Source organism: Akebia trifoliata, chromosome 3, assembly GCF_017979445.1.
Source record: "Akebia trifoliata isolate Shusen 1 chromosome 3, ASM1797944v1, whole genome shotgun sequence".
NCBI classification, from domain to species: domain Eukaryota; kingdom Viridiplantae; phylum Streptophyta; class Magnoliopsida; order Ranunculales; family Lardizabalaceae; genus Akebia; species Akebia trifoliata.
Genome location: NC_141377.1, coordinates 540,629 through 565,636, shown reverse-complemented (window position 1 = coordinate 565,636; position 25,008 = coordinate 540,629). Strand labels below are relative to the sequence as shown.

The 25,008-nt window shown below is 34.8% G+C and overlaps 1 protein-coding gene across 47 annotated transcripts in view; it reads right to left on the bottom strand.

The window, feature by feature from the left end:
* Positions 1-24,477, bottom strand: part of LOC147405320 (MATH domain and coiled-coil domain-containing protein At3g58200-like) — a 51,919-nt gene extending 27,442 nt beyond the window's left edge. For 14 of the 47 annotated variants that reach the window (XM_086433020.1, XM_086433007.1, XM_086433004.1 and 11 more), the window contains exons 1-13: positions 22,055-24,477; positions 21,794-21,941; positions 20,335-21,286; positions 20,100-20,229; positions 19,846-19,968; positions 16,865-16,951; positions 16,620-16,767; positions 14,101-16,427; positions 13,752-13,939; positions 13,549-13,671; positions 12,477-12,664; positions 11,904-12,073; positions 1-5,646 (exon numbers count right to left, since the gene is read on the bottom strand). The gene's annotated coding sequence lies outside the window, so the exon portion shown is untranslated. Of the gene's footprint in view, positions 5,647-11,903; positions 12,074-12,476; positions 12,665-13,548; positions 13,672-13,751; positions 13,940-14,100; positions 16,428-16,619; positions 16,768-16,864; positions 16,952-19,214; positions 19,310-19,845; positions 19,969-20,099; positions 20,230-20,334; positions 21,287-21,793; positions 21,942-22,054 lie in introns of all 47 variants that reach the window. The other 33 variants (XM_086433021.1, XM_086433002.1, XM_086433025.1 and 30 more) reach the window with 33 other exon arrangements.
* Between the last annotated feature and the right edge of the window lie 531 nt (positions 24,478-25,008).

Sequence of the window (25,008 nt, the reverse complement as noted above, 5' to 3'; positions counted from 1 at the left end):
CATTTGTGATTTCCAGCCACAAATGTTTCAGACTCCAAACATTCCTTCAAAAGTTTTTGTTGTGCTTATTTCCTTGCAGACAAACACCTCCGTGCCAAACATGCATATATCATCAACAAGGTATCCATTAGAAGGATCATTGAAAATTTTAAGAGCTATGAATTGGTCGAAACCCCATTTAGTCTTCATCCCATGGAAGCGTCTTCCCGTCTCCTTGGTATCTAGGCAAAGTAATACTGATCACAGACATACATCAAAAGTGCATATTTGCTCTAAAGGATATTTGCAAAAAAGTTAAAGGAAGAAGAAACCATACATCTAATAATACTAGTATGTATATATGTATATATACCATTTGCGATTCCCAGCCATGAATGCTTCAAACTCCAAACAATGTTCATCGATCCAAGTGTGCTTACAAGTACTTGCTCCCTTTATCATCGAACGACACTCACCGATGCCTCTGCTTCTTTCCTTGCAGACAAACAGTTCCGCTCTGAACATGCATACATCATCAACAAGGTATGCATTAGAAAGATCATTGAAAATTTTAAGAGTGATGAATTTGTCGAAACCCCATTCAGTCTTCATCCCATGGAACAGTCTTCCCATCTCCTGGGTATCAAGGCAAAGTTATACTCATTACAAAAAAGACACTATAAGTGTTTATGTACCCTAAAGGACATTGCCATTGTTACATAGCGCCCACACAACACTTGAACTAATCCCTACAATGTACCTTAAGTTAGCCTTCTCCAATGAGCCCTAGGAGTTCCACCAAATCTCTAAGGCATTCACTCAAGAGATTACTCACAAAAAGTCCCACAAAACTTGCTTGGGCTTGATTCAACAAATAGATGTTGTAGTACTATACAAGGCAATAGAAACTATGGACAAGAACATAAGAATATTTTCAATTAACTACCCGAAAATTATTAATCAAGGTTGCATCAAGGTAATCTGGTTCAGCATGATCAGTATAGAATACATCTACAGGGTATTGTTGACCTGGAACGTGAATAGCTCCTGCACCACCAAAGTACTCGGGAAAACCTCTTGCATTCAAACTTGCAGACATAATGATCAACTTTAGTGAACATAATTTTGTACCCTGGCATAGCTCAGAAGAGAGAACCACTAGGCACTATTTTCTTTACTAATCACCGCACCATTGTTAGGCTTTGTATTTTCAAAACCACATTGTGGACTAGGATATTGTGACCTTGCTTTTTGTACATTTTTCAACAAACCCATTAGCACATCAGTGTGGAATATTCTCTCACGAGATTCATCAATAATGAAAACTGAATACCTAGAGAGAAATGGATACAATAAAGCTTCCCTGTAAGCAAGTCAAAATTTAGATTAGTCCATACTAACTAAAGCTAACTCAATAATCTATATCACAATTTTCCAATAATTTCATTTAACAGCCTATACGTATTCAATTGAATTGTTCTCCTCTAGATCCATCTTTTCTATCAAGTCCTTACTCATAAAAAAGCATTGGAAAAAATATATAGAACCATCTTTAGAGCCCTAACAAACTCTTCATTCCCGATCATGGATATACTAAGATAATCAATTACACGTATTTTGTTTAGCTGAACTCACATAACTAGGCAATCCATCTATCATGTATTTGATCTGTGTTGAGCTGGAAGGTCATGTCATCAAATCTAATGGAATAGCCAACCTTCTGGCCCAACTCAACACCACAATCAACTGCCACACATTTCACAACAGTAACAACACCAACATGTCGAGGTTGAGTGATTCTGATAGATTTACCATTGCGAAAAAATTCCCCATTGAATAAAAATTGTGGGCATTCTGAAATAATGTAGGACAATACACCACTCCGAATTTCAAACCCTATATCTTTTTAACTTGACTTTGGCATATCTCAAAATATTTCGATCAAGACTCTTTCGATTTTTCTCTCAACTGAAACATTACCTTGAAATAAGATTTAAAATCTTGATGACAACGACGACGCCTTGTACCTGATATCATCCTGGCATAGTACTTTGTTTTAATCAATGCATGCTAGCATGGTACTAAAAAACATAGATACTTAAAATGAAAGATAACCTTGAGTAAACTAAGACTCCACCTGAATGAGCTCGCCAATCTAATTTCATAGCCATAACTAGCAAGTCCTACCTTGAAAATTGGAAAGCTATATATAATAATAAATGATGGACTATAGAACTTATGCATTACATTTCCATTTCTAGTTTCACTCACTATTATCTGTGTGTCATTTTTTCTCACTTCATCCACAATTCGCTTCTCAACTAAGAAGTAGATTTTGAAAATCTTTTTTCTTTATGTCGTCAAATAAGTTGAATGAAGTAGATTTTGAAAAACTATTAGTTTTAAAACCAACAATACAAGTATTTTAGAAAACATGTCGGGTGGCCTACTTAGGGTGAAAAGGTACATACATTCTCAAACTGCAAGCACAAATCACAAAAACCCCATTCCTCAGTCTCGATTCCGTGCTCCAGTTCTGTTACCTTGAGTTCTTTTTGGGCTGAAATACAAAAGTACTTCATTAAGTATGAATGTCTATAGTTCATATTCTAACTAAAATTTCCTTTATTAATATATCTTACCTAAGGTTGTATATGTTTCTTTTCAAGAATGTTTGAAGGTGGACTCTTTTAGAAGAGTTGAGGTTATAGCTTCTAAGTAAAGGGAGAACTTAAAATAAGCAAGAATGGTGTAGAAATAAGAATTGGGTAAAAAAATTAAAAAGATAGAAGAATATATAGTAGTGGGAAACCACTTACCTTAATAAGTGTTGAATGAAGGCTTCTTCTTAAATACCAAGCCAGGTGGCATAAGAAGGCTGCTGATTTTTCTCTTCAAGAATCCTTTAGAACTTCTTGACTTGAGTTATGAAAATTTGTGGAGGTAATTGACGGGGATGAGAGGTCTCTAGAGATGCTTAGGCAATGGAGAATGCATGAAAGAGTAGAGACATAGAGATTTACCTAATTTTATATAATGGAGAGAACTATGAATTGAGGTGGCAATATGGAGCCATATGGACTAAGTAGAGGGGGTCAAGTTGTAAAAAAGTGCTTCTATAGGATCATATAGATTAGGCTGAGATTTAATCATGGGTGAGATAAACTAACTAGAGTCAAATTAGTTAACTAAGATTAGTTACAATTTCAGCCTAGTTAAGGGGTGGTTGGGGTAGGTTAAAGTTCAAAACAACCATGGTCAAGTTAAGTTCTAACTACTGGTATTACATAGGGATTAACTAGACACTTGTCTCTTAGCTAAAGACATAGTGTCTTTGAGTGGAAATCTGATGGGGTAGCTATGGTGAGGTGGATTATATGCAAGACCATATGCAATAATTTGCAACAATGATGTTGCTGATGTAAGCCATCAGTTTGAGGTGACAAGGGACAGATTTTTTTATTGTATGCTACATATAGTAACATACAAAGATACCCCTGATGGATGAGATTTTGGATCGCTCTTCCAGGCTCGTTTTAAATCCAATTTTGGTGATCCAATAGTCGATTTTCATCTATTCGACGAGATCTACACAATGGTGTAGTTTGATCTCATCGATGATACTCCGATCAAGGGTCATCTTACAAATACTTATGTTAATCTTAAGGCAATGTCTCAAGATCCGATTTACTCGATCTAATTGTCTATCTTGCTTGATTAATTTATATCTTTCTATTGGTCATACCCGATCAAATCTATTTTTCTTGTTGTTGCCCGTATCCCGAGGTAATTCCTTAAGATTCGTTTCAACTTCGATCTAGGTGATCTTATAATCCATCCTAAGTAATTTTTTTTTCTTTATTTTTGACGGGTAATCATTGGTGATGTTTGTTCGCTTGGTTAATTCCCTAGTTAATCTTTAATTCTTATCTAATCCTAGCGTGTATCTCGAGGAATTATTGAAAGACGTAGTTATGATTGTATAATCATTCATTTTGAGATTAATAGTTGTATAACCAATGAAGTAACATGAAACAGTTAAATTACAAGTTCTTTGTTCGCTTGTTCACTTGTCTCGATCACGGGTCTCGACATGTGTTTCAAGAAAATTCTTGATAATTAAAATCAAGAATCTAAAAGTGACCCGACCTATCTAGATGAGTGTCGTTTGGGGCCATCACAACCCAACCAGCCAAGGAGAAGATAACATCTTATTTCTACCAACATTCATGAGGACTTACAGGAAACAAGCCAAGTGTTCACGGTGGTAGTGCAACCTTCCAACTGGGACCCTCCTACTCAAGTTCCTCATCAAGTGTAACCTTTCCTTAAGGAATTTTCTTGTGTTCTTTCCTTCAGAATTGTCAGACATTGCTTTCCATGAGAAATATACAACACTACATCGATTGGGTGCCCTCGGCAAGTCTCCCAAATATGTCCTATTATAGGATGAGTCCGAAAGAGCATGACATATTGAAGGAACAAGTGGGAAACATAATGGAAGACTTGGCATGGAAACTAATTCTACGCGATCGAATAATAATGGAAAATGATATGAACTTATTCTAAGAGTTGCAGTTTGGATACTTTCTCAAATTTTGGCTTTTTAATACAAAACTATCATTGATTTTATCCCTATTTTCCGTTTGCCTATTTTCTCTTCAGCTCTAGTTCCTTTGGAAGAAAAGATTCCTTGCTTGTCTTGGTCCTCATCAATTTTATCCTTGATTTGAGTTCCCTCATCCCTTAAAGAGTTGTCTTGGTGTTCTCTTGTTTCCTTTACTATCTCTATCCCTTCTAGTTCCGTCTATCCCTCTCCAACCTCATCTATCAAGGGATACATCTCTCAAAGCATTTCCCAAGGGATACATCTCTCAAAATAAAACAAGTTATCCGTGAATGATGCCAATTTCTATATAAAAAACAAAAAAAATGTTATGTGGTTTCCGTAGACCAGCAGTGCAGCTTAGAAGATGAGAAACAGTTCATATAATGTACATTTGGAGAAGGGATAGTAAATGGGGATCAATATCAAAATTCAAAAAACAACAATCAGATGATGCAATCAAGTTAATTGTTGCTTTTAAGATAAACATTCCATCTGTTTCACTCAAAATCAATGATCTGCTGACATAGAGCCACTGGTGAAGGATCTTGAATAGACTCAGTTGAGTTTAACAATTTCATCATCAATCCATGTCACCAAACATGAAATAAGAAGAGCAATTTTCAATATGAGATTGATCAAATAGAAGAGCTACTATATTCATCAAATTCACAATAGAAATAGTAATTGAGAGAGATTATAGAGGGTTTTCAACTGACCAAGAGCTTTTGAGCTGCAACTTAACATTCGCAAGCATGATACCAACACTTGTAAAGATAGTACAAGAGACTGCCAACAAAGTAAAATCATATCCCAACAAAGAAGCTATGACTCTTACAAAAGAGTCTAATAGCATACCTCATATATGGATGCAACACTTCATAAGAACGCAAGCGATGTAGGACATATGTTGTAAGAGAAGCAACATCATGCCGCTGTTTTTGCAGTAATAACTTCATTATTCAACTATAATCATCACTACAAAACCCAAACACATTCTTCACATCTTTAAGAGGCCACCATCCTAAAACTTCTTCACAACCAATGGCAAACTGAGTAACCTGCTCAATAAGACCAAGTAGCATCAACATAACAGCAATAGATTTCAGTGCCTTAAGATTAAAAATATGTGCAAATCCAACTCTCGTTCCCAGAGAACAAGAAAAGAACCACACTCAATCCTACTATCACGCTATTGTTTTGGAAAATAAGATAAAAGTTAGCAAAGGGAAACAAATGAGAAAGGAGGCAGCAATGATAATGTTGATTCCCTTACCTCCCCCCTACCCCCACTTTCAGTGCCTTAAGATCAGTAGCCCACTCGATAACACCAAGTAGGATCAACATAATAATAGTAGATTTCAATGCCTTAAGATTAAAAATATGCACAAATCAAACTCTCGCTCCCAGAGAACAATAAAAGAACCACACTCAATCCTACTATCATGATATTGTTCTGGAAAATAAGATAAAAGTAAGCAAAGGGAAACAAATGAGAATGGATGCAGCGATGATAATGTTAATTCCCTTACCCCTCCCCCTCCTCGCCCCCACTTTGTTTCTTTAGTAGAAGAATATGAAAATGAACTCACCTGAGAAAGCAATGGAAGTCTGTTACTAAGAGATTTGCATTTATATAGGAGATAATGATTGAGAACATCTCGTAACAGTTCAACAGCAGTAGTAGTAGCCAAGTCAGCTTTAGATTAAAAATGGACACCTTCAAATAGTTTAGTGAATCAGCTTCCAGATTCACTCATTGATTCATTTTGAAGCATTTGATGAAGTTCAAGAAGCCCATTTCTAGATTCAGTCAGAACAATATGAAGTTATTTTCCTTCAGATGGTGAATATAATAGGATAGCCAAAGAACCATCCAAATCAAATTCCTTTTTAAATTGTCCCAGATCCCCCGCAGTATTTCCATGTACCACCAAAGTAACGCTACAATAGCTACTCCTTACAAACAAACTACTAGTCACTAACTGATTGAGAACATGTCGTAACAGTTCAGCACCAAAAGTAGTACCCAAGTAAGCATCAAATTCAAAATTGACACCTTCCAATAGTTTAACGAATAAGCTTTCAAATTCACTCATTGATTCATTTTGAAGTATTTTATGAAGTTCAAGAGCCCATTTCTAGATTCAGTCAAAACAATATCATGTTCTTTTCCCTCAGATGGTGAATAGAGATGGTTAGCCAAAGAACTATCGAAATCAAATTCCATTTTAAATTGTACCAGATCTCCCGTAGTGGCACCATATACCACCAAAGTAATGTTACGATAGCTATTCCTTACAATCAAACTACTAGTCACTAATTGATTGAGAATATCTTGTAATAGTTCAGCAACAATAGTAGTAGCCAAGTCAGCTTCAGATTCAAAATTGACACCTTCCAATAGTTTAGCGAATAAGCTTGTAGATTCACTCATTGATTCATTTTGAAGCATTTTATGAAGTTCAAGAAGCCCATTTCAAGATTCAGTCAGAAAATATATGAAGTTCTTTACCCTCAGATGGTGAACAGAGCAGGTTAACCAAAAAACAATCCAAATCAAATTCGTTTTTAAATAGTTCCAGATCCTCCGTAGTTTTGCCATATACCACCAATGTAACGCTATGATATCTACTCATTTGACCAAACTACTAGTCACTAATTGATTGAGAACATTTCGTAACAGTTCAGCAGCAGTAGTAGTAGCAAAGTCAACAATTGATACCTTCCAATAGTTTAGCGAATAAGCTTGCAGATTCAATTATTTATTCATTTTGAAGCATTTTATGAAGTTCAAGAAGCCCATTTCAAGATTCAGTCACAACAATATGAAGTTCTTTTCCCTCAGATGGTGAACAGAGTAGGTTAGCCAAAGAACCGTCCAAATCAAATTCCTTTTTAAATTTTCCCAGATCCGCCGCAGAGTCGCCATAAACTAAAGTAACGCTACGATAACTACTACTTACAACCAAACTACTAGTAACTAATTGATTGGGAACATCTCGTAACAATTCAACACCAGTAGTAATAGCAAAGTCAGCTTCAGATTCAAAATTGAAACCTTCCAATAGTTTAACGAATATGCATCCAATTTCACTAATTGATTCATTTTGAAGTATTTTATGAAGTTCAAGAAGCCTATTTCTAGATTCAATCAGAACAATATGAAGTTCTTTTCCCTCAGATGTTGAACCAAGCAGGTTAGCCAAAGAACCAACCAAATCAAATTCCTTTTTAAATTGTCCCAGAGCCCTTGCTGTACTGTCATATACTAACAAAGTAACGCTACAATAGCTACTCCTTACAACCAAACTACAAATCACTAGTTGATTGAGAACATGTCGTAACAGTTCAACACTAATAGTAGAAGCCAAGTCAGTTTCAAATTCAAAATTGACACCTTCCAATAGTTAAGATAATAAGCTTCTAGATTTACTCATTGATTCATTTTGAAGCATTTTATGAAGTTCAAGAAGCCTATTTTTATATTCAATCAGAACAATATAAAGTTCTTTTCCCTCAAATGGTGAACAGAGCAGGTTAGCCAAAGAACCCCCCAAATCAAATTCCTTTTTAAATTATTCCAGATCCCCTGCAGTGTTGCCATATACCACCCAAGTAATGCTACAATAACTACTCCTTACAACGAAACTACTAGTCACTAATTGATTGAGAACATGTCGTAACAGTTCAACAACAGTAGTAGTAGCCAAGTGAGCTTCAAATTCAAAATTGAAACCTTCCAATAGTTTAGCGAATAAGCCTGCAAATTCACTCATTGATGACTTTTGAAGCATTTTAAGAAGTTCAAGAAGCCCATTTCTAGATTCAGTCAGAACAATATGAAGTTCTTTTCCTCAGATGGTGAACATAGCAGATTATACAAAGAACCGTTCAAATCAAATTTCTTTTTAAATTGCCCCAGATCCCCCGCAGTGTTACCATATACCACAAAAGCAATGCTACGATAGCTACTCCTTACAACCAAACTACTAGTCACTAATTGATTGAGAACATCTTGTAACAGTTGAACATCAATAGTAGTAGCCAAGTCAGCTTCAGAATCAAAATTGACACCTTCCATTAGTTTAGTGGATAAGCTTGTAGACTCACTCATTGATTAGTTATGAAGTTCAAGAAGTCCATTTCTAGATTTTGTCAGAACAATATGAAGTTCTTTTCCTCAGATGGTGAACAGAGCATGTTAGCCAAAGAACCGTCCAAATCAAATTCCTTTTTAAATTGTCCAAGATCCCCACAATATTACCATATACCACCAAAGAAATGCTACAATAGTTATTGCTTACAACCAATCTACTAGTCACTAATTGATTGAGAACATCTCGTAAAAGTTCAATAGCTGTAGTAGTAGCCAAGTCATATTCAAATTCAAAATTGACACCTTGCAATAGTTTAGCGAATAAGCTTGCAGATTCACTCATTGATTCATTGTGAAGCATTTTATTAAGTTCAAGAAGCCCATTTTTAGATTAAGTCAGAACAATACGAAGTTTTTTTCCCTCAGATGGTGAACAGAGCAGGTTAGCCAAAGAACTATCCAAACCAAAATTCCTTTTTAAATTGTTCCAGATCCCCCGCAGTGTTGCCATATACCACCAATGTAATGCTACGATAGCTACTCCTTACTACCAAACTACTAGTCACTAATTGATTGAGAACATCTCGTAAAAGTTCAATAGCTGTAGTAGTAGCCAAGTCATATTCAAATTCAAAATTGACACCTTGCAATAGTTTAGCGAATAAGCTTGCAGATTCACTCATTGATTCATTGTGAAGCATTTTATTAAGTTCAAGAAGCCCATTTTTAGATTAAGTCAGAACAATACGAAGTTTTTTTCCCTCAGATGGTGAACAGAGCAGGTTAGCCAAAGAACTATCCAAACCAAAATTCCTTTTTAAATTGTTCCAGATCCCCCGCAGTGTTGCCATATACCACCAATGTAATGCTACGATAGCTACTCCTTACTACCAAACTACTAGTCACTAATTGATTGAGAACATCTCGTAACAGTTCAATAGCAGTAGTAGTAACTAAGTCAGCTTCAGATTCAAAATTTACACCTTCCAATAGTTTTTCAAATAAGCTTCCTGATTCACTCATTGATTCATATTGAAGCATTTTATAAAGTTCAAGAAGTCCACTTCTAGATTCAGTCAGAACAATATGAAGTTCTTTTCCCTCAGATGGTGAACAAACCAAGTTAGCCATAGAACCATCCAAATCAAATTCCTTTTTAAATTGTCCCAGATCCCCCCCCTTAGTGTTGCCATATACCACCAAAGTAACGCTATAATAGCTAACTCCTTACAACCACCAAGTTAGCCATAGAACCATCCAAATCAAATTCCTTTTTAAATTGTCCCAGATCCCCCCCCTTAGTGTTGCCATATACCACCAAAGTAACGCTATAATAGCTAACTCCTTACAACCACCAAGTTAGCCATAGAACCATCCAAATCAAATTCCTTTTCAAATTGTCCCAGATCCCCGCCCCCCCCCCCCTCAGTATTGCCATATACCACCAAAGTAACGCTATAATAGCTAACTCCTTACAACCAAACTGCTATTCACTAATTGATTGAGAACATGTCGTAACAATTCAGCAGTAGTAGTAGTTGTCAAGTCAGCTTCTGATTCAAAATTGATACCTTCCAATATTTTAGCGACTAAGCTTCCAGATTCACTCATTGATTCATTTTAAAGCATTTCATACAGTTCAAGAAGCCCATTTCTAGATTCAATCAAAACAATATGAAGTTCTTTTCCTCCTGATGGTGAATAGAGCCGGTTCGCCAAAGAACTATCTAAATCAAATTCCTTTTTAAATTGTCCCAAATCCCCCGCAGTATTGCCATATACCACCAAAGTAACGCTATGATAGCTACTGCATACAACCAAACTACGAGTTACTAATTGATTGATAACATCTCAAAATAGTTAAGTAGCAATAGTAGTAGCTTAGTCAGCTTCAGATTAAAAATTGACACGTTCTAATAGTTTACAGAATAAGATTGCAAATTCACTCATTGATTCATTTTGTAGCATTTTATGAAGCTCAAAAAGCGTACTTCTAGATTCAACCAAAACAATATGAAGTTCTTTTCCCTCAGATGGTGAACATAGCAGGTTAGCTAAAGAACACTTCAAATAAAATTCCTTTTTAAATTGTCCCAGATATCCCGCAGTGTTGCCATATACCACCAAAGTAACGTTTCAATACCTACTCCTTGCAACCAAACTACTAGTCACTAATTGATTGAGAACATCTCGTAACAGTTCAGCAACAGTAGTACTAGGCAAGTCAGCTTCAGATACAAAATTGACACCTTCCAATAGTTTAGCGAATAAGCTTGTAGATTCACTCATTGATTCATTTTGAAGCATTTTGTGAAGTTCAAGAAGCCCATTTCTAGATTTAGTTAGAACAATACGAAATTCTTTTCCTTAAATGGTGAACAGAGTAGGTTTGCCGAAGAATCGTCCAAATCAAATTCTTTTTTAAATTGTCCAGATCCCTTGCAGTGTTACCATATATCACCAAAGAATCGCTACGATAGCTACAACCAAACTACTAGTCACAAATTGATTGAGAACATCTCGTAACAGTTCAACAGCAGTACTAGTAGCCAAGCCAACTTCAGATTCAAAATTGACACCATCCAATAGTTTAGCGTATAAGCTTGCAGATTCACTCATTGATTCATTTGAAGCATTTTATTAAGTTCAAGAAGCCCACTTCTAGATTCAATCAGAACAATTTGAAGTTCTTTTCCCTCAGATGGAGAACGGAGCAGGTGAGCCAAAGAACCATCTAAATTATGATGCACAATTGTAGTGAGGATTAGAAATAGGCAAGAATTATAGAATCGAACTAGAAGATCACGATAAAAGATGTTAGCCAGTCAATATGGGTTTCATATCGCCACATGAAAAATATTTAGTGAAACTAAGCATAAGGCATATTGCATTATGTAACAGATTGTGTACTAGGGACAAGCTGACATGGATTAGAGGAAGAAGAGACTTAGATCTTGCTAGATGTATTAAAGGCGAATACAAAATCTTCATATGAAATGAAGAAATAAGTTAAATATGAAAAAAAAAATAGAAATTATAAATGAGGACAACACTAAAAACCTAGAATTAATAAATCATACATCAAGAAAGAAAACCTATACAATTTCCTAGATTCATCGAAAGACAAACAATTAATAACCAAATTGAACCTAAGATCTCTAATGAAATTGAGTATGCAAGTGAATCAATTAAGAACTATCATCAAGGTAGAAATGTTACACCCTTTGTACTTCTCGGTGAAATTAATAAATAAATGCGCAATCATCATCCAATGCGTGTATGCGTTCCATGTTCCCAAAAGTGAATCCGCTATAATCATCTCCCATCTCTCCTACATTTGTAGGGATTCATTCAAAAGCTTCAGCTGCAACAGAATGTATCTTGGGCTTCTGTCACGAGACCCAAATATTAAAACATGCTTTCTAGTGCTATAAATCAACCACACCAATTACAAGGAAATAAAGTGCTAGAGATGTAGCTATAAGTGTCACAGAAATTATAACTTGGGCAGCATTTGGAACTGCTATTGCAGTAACATTGAACTTGATGCCCATAAAACAGGAATTGATTGTTTATGTCTGTAGAATCTACCATACCAAATACTTGCCTAGTTATAATAATGGGATGAGCTAAGTTAAGCTTACAAAATTAATTTTGGTTAGTTATTGCTGTTCAAAACTCTTAAACTTCCCATTAAAGAGAGAGATAGTGAAAGGTTAGAAGGAAGAAGGAGGCTCTTGTTTATATAGAACATACATGAGACCAAGAAAGGCACAAATTGAATTATCATACCTGGAAAAAGGAGCCATGTCCAGAGCCGAAGTGGTTGGCAACAAGATGATGATGAAGAAGCAGAAGTGGTGGAAGCCATGGCGGCGCTCCTCTTGGCGACTACTGTAGTGGTGAAGAATGAAGAAGGGTCTTCACTAGATTTGGTTGGTGATGGAAAGGGACTATCAGGAAGATTGTGCTCCACATTGCTAATAGATAAAATTAGATAGAATAAATCATCAAGGAGAGGAGCACAAACAAACTAAAATGGGAAAGTACCACTAATATATGCTACATAGAACCCTATAACCCGATGAAACAAGATATGGCACACCAGATGTAATTATCAAAACATGCTACCTTGATCTAAGACCGTATACTATTCAAATCCATTTGGTACTACTTGTCCAAAATCTTCCTAGATCTAGTTGGACCGCAATGTGAATTGGAAATTCTAGTAGATGTGTTGTAAATAAGCCTGTGTTTGGGAATTTTCAATACAATTTGTTCAATTTCAGGTAAATGAGATCGAAATAATACTTCAAAAATGGGTTTTTCTTTGTTTTTGTTGGTTCACAGTATCATCCTATATGTTTTTGAACCTGGCCCTCATACATACCTTCTATGAACACAGAATGCAAGACTAACTAATTGAAAAAATCACATATTTATAATTAAACAAAAGAAAAGAAACCTACCTGTCACCTAAAAGGCCATAAAAAAAATAATGACAGATGTTGAAACAATAGAGAATTCTCTATTTCAGGAAATAAATTTTTTTTAAGAGAATTCTCTCTGTGAACGTGAAGGAAAGAGAAAAGAAAAGAGGCCTAAACTGTATGTTGAAACAATAGAGAAGAATACAATCACAGTGGGAAATTCAAATGTGGGATTTTTGAAAAATCCTAATGTCTAGTAGGGGTTATGATGAAAACCTAATTTTGAATGAGTTTACATAACATTTAAGGTTAAAATACAAGTAACATCGAAAATTTCAATCCTATTTTTAAAAAAAAAAAATTGTCAAACACAGTAATACATGAGAAACTCAAATCAAATGGCCTGAGACTAATTTATATTAAAGTAAACGAACCTAGTTGTAGTTATAGAGTTGGAGATCATCATCTTCTCTATCCTCGAATCTCATCTCCCACCTTCTTCAACTTCTTCGATTATCTTCTCTTTCCAGTGAAACAAACCCTCCGTCTCTTGCAATCTACACAGGAGGAAGAAAGAGGCTCTTGTTTATATAAAACAAACATGAGACTAAGAAACACAGAAATTGAATTATCATACCTAGAAAAAGAAGTCATGTCCCCGAGTCGAAGTGTTTGGTAACATGATGATGATGATGAAGAAGAGGTGGTGGAAGCCGCGTGGCACTCCTCTTAGTGTCTACTGTAGTGGTGAAGAATGAAAAAGGGTTTTCACTAGATTTGGTTGGTGATGCAAACGGACTATTAAGAAGATTGTGCTCCACATTGCTAATAGAGAAAATTAGATAGAATAAATCATCAAGCAGAGGAGCAGAAACAAACTAAAATGAGAAATTTGAAGCAACATCAGGTGTTTGCCATATTTGGTAAAACTCCTTATTTTCTAACATTTAAGAGTGAGAGAAGGGAGTCAACCCTTCCATTCTTACCTATTAAGGAAGTTGCAGTCATCTCCATTCCCATTGCCCATTATCTTCCCCACTAAACTTTTTTATGCTTGCTGAGGCCATAGAGAAACAGTTGTGGTAGGACTCACATAATTCTACAAACAAACACAAGACAGCAAAACACACTATATAATTCAAGACCCTGGATTCAATGTTAGCTAATTTAATTGTTATCGAATCAAGTTAGTGAGGTACCTTGAGGGGATTCAAGACTACTTCGAATGGACGAAGGCAGAGGAAGAATGAGCAGATCCAGTGGATAGACTGTGTTGGTGAGGTTTTTTGTGTCTCCAGTGCTATTCTTAAGCAAGAAAAATCATCCAGATCGGATTTTAACATAATAATCTTTAGGGAGGGTTGTGGATTAGCAATAGTTGGGCTTCAAAAACAAAATTTTGACTAGTTTGGGGTGGTGTTGGACTTTGTTTTTTTATTATTTTTTTATTTGCTTAAAGGCTCTTGGCTAACCTCTGAAAAATCCTCCTCCCAGCTAGTCAAAACCAAGAATCTATCCAATTTGTGCAAAGATTTTGAAGGAGTCTTCTTCGGGGATTTTATATTTAAGTGGGAGTATTTGTGTAGTTCTTAGTTTGGTTAGGGTTGACAGTTAGTATTTGTATCTTTTTTTTCCATTTTCTTTTTCTTTTCTTTCTTCTTGTATGGGGGCCATTTAGACCTCTTGGATTTCTTAATCTCAATAAATTTTATAATATAAAATAACAAATAAAAATTTTAACAAAAAATTGTCTATTTAATTGATTTAAATTTTAAAAAAAAAAAAAAAACATGGAATTAATAGCTTTAATCTCAACTCTAAGAAAAACCAGCTGTAAGTTCAATTTTCCACTAATAGTAAACTAGTACAAATAACAATGACAATAATGTATCTATTAATACCTGATGCTGGGTAAAGATTTTCTATACTAAAAATTCTTTTTCATTCTGCACTAGTAAAAAAAAAAACAAGGAACAACAAAAAGCATCCAACAGATTAAGAAATTAAGAATAACTTGTTAGAATTTTAGCACACTAGAAAAACCCTAAATGGTTTAGACAAGATGATTTAATATATTAAATCGAAAATTTCAATCCAATTCAAAAATCAAACACAGTATAATACATGAGACACTCAAATTGAATGGCTTGAGAATAATTCAAAGGAAACAAACCTACTTGAAAATCTGATTTTGAATGAGGAATAGAAACCTAAATTCAATTAGAAAATAAAACAAACTAAGGAAACCAGCATTTTTCAATGAAAATTATCTTTGAAGTAATCTATAATGTAGCCTTTATTCGATCTTAATCATGCATCCATAAGGAAGAAACCAAGAACATACATTTTGTATAAGCTGTGACGCCAAATCCTTTGCAGAATCACCATCCAGATAATACACTAAACCAATAAGATTGCTGAATTTGTCAATACCCTCCAGGAAAACATGGACCTGCAAGTAATAGCTTCCCTCCCAAATGGATGCCCTAGAGGCTGCAAGTGTTTGTGCAGAAGTTAGTGGTGGTCGAGGTTCAGTAGAAGCTTCTCCATTTGGTTGATCAGAGGTTCAACAACAGTTTCTACCATAACCCTTCTGAATCACCATCCAGATAATACACTAAACCAATAAGATTGCTGAATTTGTCAATACCCTCCAGGAAAACATGGACCTGCAAGTAATAGCTTCCCTCCCAAATGGATGCCCTAGAGGCTGCAAGTGTTTGTGCAGAAGTTAGTGGTGGTCGAGGTTCAGTAGAAGCTTCTCCATTTGGTTGATCAGAGGTTCAACAACAGTTTCTACCATAACCCTTCTTTCTCAAGGACGGTGACTAATTCAAAATCATGAGTTATGAAAATATGAAGTAATATTCCAAGGTTTGAGATGGACTGAATTATTAAAGAATCAACACTTTTTGGCATAAATTGTACATGGACTCTTAAAGAATAAATAGCAGCGGTGCTGAGTATTGTATAGAATCATAGAAGGGAAGGCAGTGCAGTGGATCTCAATTTTCCCACATACAAAACTTTCACGAAGGATGAATAAATAGCTGCAGAGTACTTAGCTGATTACTTGAATCTATGCATTTGTTAATTCAATGTACATAATTCTTTAAAAGAAATCATTAATTGAGGGTATGCATGTACCTCTCAAGTTGTGATATGGCTTCTGATTTATTGTTTACAAACAGATAACTATTCCTTAATAGCAGCAATCCAGGAGTTTCTTTTCAATGTGAGATTCAAGAATGCATAGAACAAAATAAAGACCAGGAAACAACAAACCAAAGGGAGACTCCCCGTGCGATCATTCCTGTAAACAAAAAAAGACAGTATTGTTTTAGGAATTTTTTACCTGCAATGCAAGCGCACTGCAAAGGCCGGTGATGACTAACACGCACACAAAGTTTCTTTCAGTAAGTACCACTTATTTATGTTACATAGAACACTATAACCCAATGAAACAAGATTTGGCATAACAGATGTAAGTATAAAAACAAGCTACCTTGATCCAAGACTACAATTGAGATCCATGAGGAGATCCTTGAGAGGTATTAGTTGCCCAAAATCTTCCTGTATCTAGCATTCATATTATTCATCTTGTTGGACTGCAATGTAATTTGGAAATTCTAGTAGATGTGTTGTTAATAAGCCTGTGTGTGGGAATTTTCAATACAATTAGTTCAATTTAAGGTAAATGAGATCAAAATAGTAAACTTATATTGTGATATTGTTTATTAAAGAACTTACAAGAACTATTGTGCTGCCCGTCTCAGTGTGGTGCAGTAATTGGGTCATTCAAAGATCTCACCATTAAAGTTCACAGAATCTTTGAACCTAGGTGCATGATCAGGTTTAACCCATTAAAAAAAATCATATATTTATAAATAAATCCACCAAAAAAGTCAGAAAAAATTGAATAAAAAAATAAAAGAAAAGAAACCTAACCCATCACCTAAAAGGGGGAAAAAAAAGACATTTGACAGATGTGTAAGATGAAACCTTCCTAGTTTCTTCACTTTTGCATTAATACCTTGTTCTATCTCAGGAAACAAATATCTTATGAGGAGAGAATTCTCTCCGTGAATGTGAAGGAAACAGAGAAGAAGAGAAGCCTAAACAGGATGTTGAAACAATAGAGAAGATCCTAGTCACAGTGAGAAATTCAAATGTGGGTTTTTTTTTAAAAACTAATTTCTAATAAGGGTTTCTGAAGAAAACCTGATTTTGAATGTGGGTTCTGCTGCTACACTGAGTTTACATAACAGTTAAAATCCAAGTAAAATCGAAGAAGAGCAAAAATATGTTGAAGCTGTGGATGATTCATTGAATGATGGCAATGCAAGTAACGATGATAATGATGATGATGATTATAGAGGTATATTGCAATCAATTAAAGTACATAGCAAACACACAATACCAATTATAGTGAGTCAATAACTTAACAATTTCTAATATTTAAATTTTGAATTTGTATTTGTATGTAATTATATAAAAAAGTCTTTTCACAACTCAAAAGTAAATTAACAAAAATACGTTAGTTTATCAAAATTTTAAGTTAATGCACTCTTCAATACATGTAAAACACGTTCTACGGAAACTAACATTAGCAAATTTATGCATAAAACAATTATATAGAAGTTTGCATTTATTGTCGTTAGATATGTCGATATGTCTACAAATGCATACACACAATTTATTATAAGCAAGTTAAAAACCAATTAATCATTATGTTCCAATTATATTTCTTTTCAGGTGTAACTAGCTATTGATAAAATTTTTTACAGTAAATAGCTCCGGTTTGATTGCATAGTTTTGTGACTTATTTTAGAAAAGTGTGAGGTAAGAGAACAATTCTGTTTACCTACAAAAAAAATACTTCCCATTAATTAAAGCTAGCTGTTGAAAAACAAACAGAGCTTCTTTCAATCAATAAATTTCACATAACATCTCCCCTTATCAATGAAACCACACAAATTATATTCAATACTTAAAACCCCCTTATGAGTATGGATCACACCATCACCCTAATAACTAGTAAACAAAGGCAAAAGAGATAATAAAGCCAACAATAAATGTTTTAGAGTCAATGAATAATTGATATAAACACTTTTACGACTCATCCGTTAGAAGAATATTCAACTTTTACGACTCATCCGTTAGAAGAATATTCAACTTTTACGACTCGGGTGATTCTTTTTTATTTTATCGAGTAAAATCGCGGGTGGGGAGACTCAATCTCACGACTCTAGGGAACAAACCTAGATCGTTCAACTACTATTCTAACACTCGGATGATTCCTTTTTTATTTTATATATCAAGTTAAATTGCAAGTGGAAAGACTCGATCTCACAACTTTGGAGAGCAAACCCAAGTCGCACAACCACTGCTCCATCACTTGTGTGGTTTCTTTTTCTTAAACCCTTTTTATGATTTTGCATTAAGATTTTCGGAGGATATGCCTTTTTAGCCCTTAATGCTTCATACTTTTGAACTTTAGGGTATCATCATTTTTCAACCCAAAATTTACTATTAGGCAGCCTTTTCCAATGGCACATACTGTTGGCGGTTTCACACTATTGTCCCGATGATGACTGACACGCACCCTAAGTTTCTTTCAGCATTTACCACTTATATATCTTACATAGAACCCTATAACCCAATTAAACAAGAAATGGCACATCAGATGTAAGTATTGAAACATGGTACCTTGGTCTAAGACAGTATACAATTGAGATCCATTTGGTACTACTTGTCGAAAATCTTCTTGGATCTAGCATTCATATTATTCATCTAGTTGGACCTCAATGTAATTTGGAAATTCTAGTCGATGTGTTGTAAATAAGCCTGTGTGTGGGAATTTTCAATACAATTAGTTCAATTTAAGGTAAATGAGATCAAAATAATAATTCAAAAGTGGGTTTTCTTTGTTTTTGTTGGTTCACCTGTGATTGTGAGTATAAGTCATTCCAGCAAGCTCCACAATGAAGAAAACAAGATGAAACTTATATTGTGATATTTTTTATTAAAGAACATACAAGAACTATTGCGCTGCCTGTCTCAGTGTGGTGCAGTAATTGGGTACTAAAAAATATCTCACCATTGAAGTTCATAGAATCTTTGAACCTAGTTGCATGATCGGCTTGAAATAGCTTCTCTGTACTAGTTCTTGCAACTGTTTCTTATACATACCTTCTATGAACATAGAATACAAGACAACCCCATTAAAAAAAATCATATATTTATAATTAAATCCACCAACAAAACCAGAAAAAATTGAATAAAAAAATAAAAGAAAAGAAACCAAACCTGTCACCTAAATGGCCAAAATAAAAAAAAATACATTGACGGATTAATAAGATAATACTTTGTTCTATTTCTAGAAACAAAAATCTTATGAGGAAATAATTCTCTCCATGAACATGAAGGAAAGAGAGACCTAAACTGGATGTTGAAATAATAAAAAAGAACACAATCACAATGGGAAATTCAAATATGGGTTTTTTGAAAAATCCTAATTTATAATAAGGGTTCTTTGAATGAGTTTACATAACAGTTAGAGTTAAAATACATGTAAAATTGAGAATTTCAATCCAATTGAAAAAAATCATAAAACACAATATAATACATGCTAAACTCAAATCGAATGGCCTGAGACAAATTTACGAACATAGTTGTAGTTGTAGCGTTAGAGATCATCATCTTCTCTTTCATAAAACCTCATCCCTCACCTTCTTCAGCTTCCTTGATCATCTTCTCTTTCCATTTAATCTACAGTAGAAGATCCATTGAAACAATCCCTCCGTCCCTTGCAATCTACGCAGCACTCTCGACTACTTCTCTGCATTGTTTGCCTACAAAGAAGAGATTATAATGTGCAACACAAAGAAGAGAATTACAACACGTAACAATTTACTAACGAAAAAGAACATCCAGAAATTCATTTATTACTATGGTGTTCGGTATCTAGCTGCGAATAATATACCTCAGCTTGAAGAGAATAGTAAGGAGCGAAGGCCGGAACAATATCCACCCGTGGCCTCCCTGTGAAAAGAAAACTCTCTGTTTTGTAAAGGCTTTTAAATTAGTGATCCATAGGCCTCCCTGCAAGACACCTGAAAATAAGTATAGCTTATTAACTAAATTCAAGGAATAGAAACCTAAACTCAATTAGAACATAAAACAAACTAAGGAAACCAACATTTTTCCATGAAAATTACCTTTGAAATAATCTATAATGTAGCCTTTATTCGATCTTAATTATGCATCCATAAGGAAGAAACCAAGAACATACATTTTGTATAAGCTCTAGCGCCAAATCCTTTGCTGAATCACCATCCGGATAATATACTGAACCAATTAGATTGCTGAAGTTGTCAACACCCTCCAGGAAAATATGGACCGGCAAGTCTTAGCTTCCCTCACAAATGGATCTGGGGTTACTTAAATATAAGATGTCATGAAGGCTGCAAATCTCTGTGCTGAAGTTAGTGGTGGTCGAGGTTCTGCAGAAGCTTCTCCATTTGGTTGATCAGAAGTTACTTCAGGTTCAACAACAGTTTCTACCACAACCCTTCTTTCCCATGGATGGGGACTAATTCAAAAACATGAGTTATGAAAATACGAAGTACTACTCCAAGGTATGAGATGGACTGAATAATTAAAGAACCAACACGTTTTGGCATAAATTGAACATTTTGGCCACGTGATGACTGACATGCCCCTAAGTTTCTTTCAGGAATTACCACTTATATATGTTACATAGAACCCTATAACCCGATGAAACAAGATATGGCACAACAGATATAAGTATAAAAACGTGCTACCTTGATCTAGGACGGTATACAATTCAGATCCATTTGGTACTACTTGTCTAAAATTTTCCTGGATCTAGCATTCATATTATTCATATATTTGGAACGCAATGTGAATTGGAAATTCTAGTAGATGTGCTGTAAATAAGCCTGTGTGTGGGAATTCTCCATACAATTAGTTCAATTTAAGGTAAATGAGATCAAAATAGTAATTCAAAAGTGGGTTTTCTTTGTTTTTTTTATTAAAGAACTTACAACAACTATTGCGCTGCCTGTCTCAGTGTGGTGCAGTAATTTGGTTGAAATAGCTTCCCTGTACTAGTTCTTGCAAGTTGCAACTGGTTCTTATACATACCTTCTATGAATACAGAATACAAGACTAACCCATTAAGAAAATCATATATTTATAATTAAATCCACCAACAAAACCATAAAAAATTAAATAAATAAATAAAAAAAGAGAAAAAAGAAACCTAACATATCACCTAAAAGGAAAAAAAATAAAAAAACAGTGACAGATGTGTGAGATAATACTTTGTTCTATTTCAGGAAACAAAAATCTTATGAGGAGAGAATTCTCTCCGTGTGAAGGAAAGAGAGAAGAGAGGCCTAAACTGGATGTTGAAACAATAGAGAAGAACACAGTCACAGTAGGAAATTCAAATGTGGGTTTTTTGAAAATCCTAATTTCTAATAAGGGTTCTGAAGAAAACCTGATTTTGAATGAGCTTACATAACATTTAGGGCTAAAATACAAGTAAAATAAAAAATTTCAATCCGATTAAAAAAATCATCAAACACAGTATAATACATGAGAAACTCAAATCAAATGGCCTAAGACAGATTTATATTATAGCAAACGAACCTAGTTGTAGTTGTAGAGTTGGAGATCATCATCTTCTCTATCCTCGAATCCCATCCCTCGCCTTCTCTTCGGCTTCCTTGGTCATCTTCTCCTTCCATTAATCTGCAGTTGAAGATCCAGTGAAACAAGCCCTCTCTCTCTCTCCTCTCTGTTTCAATTTTTAACAAGTTAATTAGGGAGTTTTGGATCTGCATCATGGATTTGGATTGACAGATTTACCAGAGAAACTCAAATCGAATGGCCTTAGACAGATTTACGAACCTAGTTGTAGTTGTAGAGTTGGAGATCATCATCTTCTCTTTCCTTAAATCTCATCCCTCACCTTCATCGATCACCTTCTCTTTCCAGTGAAACAAACCCTCCGTCTCTTGCAATCTACACTGCACTCTCGCCCACCTCTCTGCGTCCTTTAGCTTCTACTCATTAAACCTTCCATCTCTCTCTCTCTCTCTCTCTCTCGCTAGATTAGGAACACCGATCTACAGAGCCTCTGCGTTGTTTATATAGGGAGGCAGGAGGAATGTGCGGGACTTTCTAATTTTGAACCCAAGTTCTAACGGTAAGTTAATGCTAGCTGTCGTGACTTTCTATTTTTGGTTTTTGACAACGGTCGATAAATATGTAATTTAGGGGGTGAAAAGGACCTGCTATTAGCACACCAACTTTTACTTACGACATATCACTCCATAGTTGATCATCGGTTTAATTTCACTGGACGTGATAAAATTTGGTGTGACAATAGAATTTCTCAATAAAAACCCTTATCACCTTGGAAAGAGGGTATTTTTATAATAAAAAAACAAATTGATGGCATATTTTGAAAAAAAAAAAATTTCAATTCCAAAAGTGTATTTAATGGAGTTTAACATTTGCTCTTAAGTGCCATTAACAAAATCCCTATTTTATCATAAATTTAAAACTTCTCAAATTCACTCGAAACTCAGCCATATGATTAGATATAGAACCAAGCCAACTAAACTTGGGAAATTAACCCACCGGGGTCTAGCCAAAATGGTAAGGAAGCGACTGGGTGTGCTTCCCAGATCGTGACTTTGAATCTCTATAGTCGATCCAATAAGGTGGCTACGTGACAAGGTGGGATGGTGTGTGCGGTCTGGGGACAAGTCCTATGGAAAAGGTTAGTCTTTGAGCTCCAATGGTCTGATGGCACGAGTGAGTCAATTCATTAACTCAGATGAATCAATTCAAATTTTTTATTATAAAAATTGGCATATAGCCTTTTTTTTTTCTTACATTAGAACATAGATGAGGTCAAATAAGTGAGGTTTTTTCCACATTTAATTTAAACAAAAATCATTGATGCACTCCAAATAATAGTAAAATTTTCACTTAAAAACATTCAAAGTGAAAATTATTTAAAATTTGTGTACCAAGCATAATCATAATTCATATCTTTCATCCATAAAATGCTGAAATAAGGGATTATTCTCGGAGTTGTCTTGTAGTATTTCCTTATTTTAGTTGATGTGTTTTTTCATGTAAATCTTGATATTGTGGTTTATCAACTATGTGTTTGATAAATTGATATATATATATATTTGCTTTGGTTGTTTATATTGGCTTGGTAATGTTACCATCATTTCACATAAATGGGAATGTTCTCATAAGTCTCAATCACAATATTTGATCGAGCTACACAATTAAATCTAACTTGATTGCTGATTTCTAGTTGTTGGATTCAACTTTTCTCCTTTTTTTTTTTTTTTTGCCTTGTGATCCATGTGCACAATCCAATGTCGACGATTTATAAATGATTGGTGCACAAGTCAACCAAAAAATGGGTCTTGGGCCAGGTTTTGGCACAGTTAGCTAGGGTATCGACTCGGGTTTGGGGAAAAATAAAAGATTAAAATCGGGTTGGACTCAAGACTAAACATTGGGCTGTCCGATTTGCGTGAATTAAATATCTTTGTTTCTTTCTCATTCACATTTCAAACTTTAGTTAATCACCATCAACTTTTTTACTTTATATTTACTTATGTTTTCATGTATGTGAACTTTATATATTTTTAATCACCATCTACATTTAAATATACGGTGATATCATTACTAAATTATTTAGTATTAATGAGGAGTGAGTCAACTTTATCAACCCGACCAATTCGTTAGGTTTAACCTTTCATGCTGAGGTCAAGTTAGTCATCGGCACAAGTTGATCCCCCCAGTCTGCCTGAGTTGCAACCTTTCCATCTATCAGTCTGCAAGGAAAACTATACCACATGTCACAGAAAAGAGATATGAAATGGATATCGTTTTAGATATGATATGTCACTCTGAAAATGACATGACATACTATCTCTTCAGGCATTCACAGACTCTTTAATAGATCCTTCAAAATAATATAGAAAATTAAATTACAAGTTTGTAGAATAGATATTCGATTTCCTACCATGCAACCGCCCCATGATAAACATAAATAAAGTTATATATATATATATAGGGTTAGGTTCAAACGACAACCATTTCAACACACATATAGACAACGTGTTTTGTCTTATATGGGCAAAAATGTTTGGAATGGGCTGATTTTTTGTGAGGATGATCTCTGTGGTGAGGAGATCATCCTTGCCAAAAATCAGCTCATTATGAAACTTCTAGACCGTCCAATTTTTGTTGAAAAATTATAGACCATCCAATTTTTGTAAATCAATTTTGATGGGGTTACAAGTTTTGGAATGGGATGATTTTTTGCCAGGATGATCCCCTCATCACAGAGATCATCCTCACAAAAAATCAGCCCATTCCAAACATTTTTGCCCATATAAGACAAACACGTTATCTATATGTGTGTTGCAGAACCCGACCCATATATATATATATATATATATATATATATAGGGTCCCGTTCGGCACCCTAAGTTTTACCACACACTTTAACAAATGCGTTTTGTCCTACATGGGTTAAAAGTTTTGGAATGGGTTGATTTTTGGTGAGGATGATCACTATGGTGAGGAGATCATCCTCACCAAAAATCAGCTCATTCCAAAACTTATAACCCCATAAAAAATGATTTACAAAAAATGGACGGTCCACGATTTTTCAACTTGTAAACATGGGGGTAAACATTTCGGAATGGGCTGATTTTTGGGGAGGATGATCTTCTAATCATAGAGATCATCCTTACCAAAAATCAGCCCATTCCAAAACTTCTAACCCATGAAGGACAAAAAACGTTTGTTAAAGTGTGTGGTAA